The 3,000-nt window shown below is 39.7% G+C and overlaps 1 non-coding gene across 1 annotated transcript; it reads left to right on the top strand.

The window, feature by feature from the left end:
- Positions 1–1,920: 1,920 nt before the first annotated feature.
- On the top strand, positions 1,921–1,993 carry trnae-uuc. The gene has a single exon. It is a non-coding gene; the product is annotated as a tRNA-Glu (tRNA).
- The last annotated feature ends 1,007 nt before the right edge of the window (positions 1,994–3,000 follow it).

Raw genomic sequence — 3,000 nt, 5'->3', positions numbered from 1 at the left:
CTGTTCATGAAAATCATTTGTTTGCTGTGAAGTCGTTTCAAAACAAGGAGTGGAATTTCATGTGGTTTACACAGATGAGAGGAGTAATATACACAGCAAAACATCCCAGTGGGGTTCTGGGAAGAATAAGTCACCTGAGAAAACTATTTAGTGGATTGGAACTAACTGTTGTACAGTATAATAAAAAGGTAAAATGTCCTGTATGATTGAGGGAGAGCTCAATTCTGCAAAAGCTGCAAAATCAAATATGTCTAATGACTTACAAAAAGAATGAATGTATTCCAACCAAACAACAGGCTTACAATGGATGCAAAGGGCATTTAGTCTAAAAAAATGCTTTAACCAATAAAGTAAAAAACGGTGTCTCTTGTTTTGCTGCAGGTGTCAGTTTATCCATTAACTTTTTCTTTAAAAGTTTTTTCCTTTTCCTTGGCGAAATGGAGACTCATAACTACCTAAGTTATCAAATACCCACATTTCTGATCGGCTCTAACACCTCATATTCCTTAAACTGAGCCAGAAAACAGCAGACTATCCTGTTTCATTTATTACTGGCATAGTTATTGTCCAGCAATGAGTCTAAAGTTGTGATTCACCTTTCTCATTCTTCACCCCTCTATTCAGGCCTACTGGGAGCCTAGCTCACGCTGGCTCTGACGAACGAGTTGGAAACCATGGCAACTGCTGGGCGGGAGCAGGTTGCCGTAATTCAGATGTGCGTGCACATTGATAGCCATGAATCAGGGCTGTGATTCATGTCTGTAGGTCCAGCAGGATCTCGATTCCAGCTCCTTCTCTCGGCATGAGGAAAGTCTCGGGGTGACTCACGCCAGCCTGAGAGAGAAGCACAAAGAAAAGTACAGTACTCCACCTCTCTCCCCAGGAAAGAGCCACTAATTGTGACTCAGACTGTGGAGTGGAGTACGGACTGTTCCCAGGCAGTATGTTCATGCAAATTAAACAGTTATGAGACGGTGTGATGAGGAATCTGCATGTGGGTGTGGTGTAGGCTGGGACGTGTGTGGCACCCGAGAGGACCATGTCACGTTCAGTGACAGCTGTGAGGAGCAAAGTGTTCTGCTTTGTGATATTCCGAAAAACTCTAAAGGTCACTGATGATGCCTGGTCTCTCCTATTATCCAATTATCTCTATTCTACCTTGAAGACTATATTCTAAATAGTAGATCCTTCATTTTGGGCTTTTTCTCCATGATCTATGCCTTATTTTTTTACTACTTTTAAAGAGTTTGCATGTTTAAAAAGTTGCAATTTTTGTAAAAATAATACACGATTTATAATTTAATTCTATTTTCCTGCAAAGAAATGTATAGTTAAACATATTTTATAGGCAATGCTTCCACACTGAAGGTGTTAGCTCTGTCTAGGATATGCCTGTCTGCATCTTTCAATTATAAATCTACCTGCTTTTTATTTTTGGCTAATGAAATTTTTTTACAAACATGATGATACTCTGTTTATTTAATCAGGAAATGAATCAGGAAACTTTACTATATTTCATATCCGTCCCACTCATCTATCTATGTCACCAGTCTGTCTGCTTAACACTCAAAGTACTTTATAACGTACTTTATACTGTACTCATTCATTACTGTTTTTGACCAGCATGCCAGCTAAGTTTCAGTGTGCAGCATAGCAGGGGTTAGTGTAATGATGTGCTTTTACTGATGGCTCACCACTGCGAGGATCGATATGAATATACCCACTAAATTCAGTCACTGAGTCTTAAAGACCCTTGGCTGTGCTCAGACCACTGTTGTGCAAATACTTAATTTACACTCGACAAAACTTTGGCTTAGATTTTGTGGGGTAAATTATATTTTCATTATGGTCTGATTTATTTCTTGATGATCTTTTTGGTAAGAGTTGATTTATATGTATCAAGTATGAAGTTTAATTAGGTCCCCTGGTGGTCTAGTGGTTAGGATGCGGCGCTTTCACCGCTGCGGCCCGGGTTCGAGCCCTGGTCAGGGAACCAACCCCAGCCACTCTTAGTGCCGTTCCCAAGCCCGGATAAATGGGGAGGGTTGCGTTAGGAAGGGCATCCAGCGTAAAAACGTGCCAAATCAAACATGCAGAGGATCTGCTGTGGCGACCCCTCATGGGAAAAGCCAAAAGAAAGTATATATGTAAGAATTTTAATTCGATCACTGTTTGGCGCTAGCACCCAAATGGCATTAGCATAAATGTGTTTTGCATCTGTAATTTGTCTTTTAGTTTCATATTCATCATCCGCAATATTCGGCAATTTTTCTTGTTTCACATGATCTTTCCTCCTGCCTTCAGTGACTGTAATACATGTGGGCAGGTTTATGATTATATTTTTAGCCCTTATCAGAGTCGTAGTGCACATTCTATTTCCTGCTATGGACTGACTCTCCACTCTGAGTGCATAATCTTTATCTTTGATGCATTACCACAATAGCTCATTTCGCACAACTGACAGAGTAATATTTGCACCTTGCTTACTAGAGCCAGGGTAGAGAGATATCAAGATGCCTAGTTAATATTTAGGGCTGTGGTTCAGATTTGTTTAAGAGATCATGGAAGATAGAGCAGGACATGGTGTAATTACCAATTGGGCAAAAAATAAGGCCAGTGAAGAAAACAGTCAGATGGTCTTAAAAGGTTTGAACATGTCATAAGGAATCAAAAAGTAGAGGCATTACAAAAAAAACCTTACAGCAAGTGAAAAGTTTGCAAATGACATGATCTCTTATACAGAGGTCAAAATAAAGCACTGTCCAGGGCTGGAAACTTTCCAGAAACTTTCTCTGGGAACTTTATCTGGGGAATTTTGGAAAATTCCAAGTTGAAACTTACCAGGAATTGATGAATTTACAGGAATTTACGAAAATTAATTAGAAATTTGTTATAGAAGAGTATCTGCGAGAGTGAAAGGGAAAGTTTATAGGACTGTGGTGAGACCTGCGATGTTGTATGGTTTAGAGACAGTGGCATTAAGTAAAAGACAGGAAGTGG

The sequence above is a fragment of the Silurus meridionalis genome, chromosome 15 (assembly GCF_014805685.1).
Source record: "Silurus meridionalis isolate SWU-2019-XX chromosome 15, ASM1480568v1, whole genome shotgun sequence".
Taxonomy (NCBI): Eukaryota; Metazoa; Chordata; class Actinopteri; order Siluriformes; family Siluridae; genus Silurus; species Silurus meridionalis.
The sequence above is the reverse complement of the archived record's forward strand: the minus strand, read 5'-3'. Positions and strand labels throughout refer to the sequence as shown.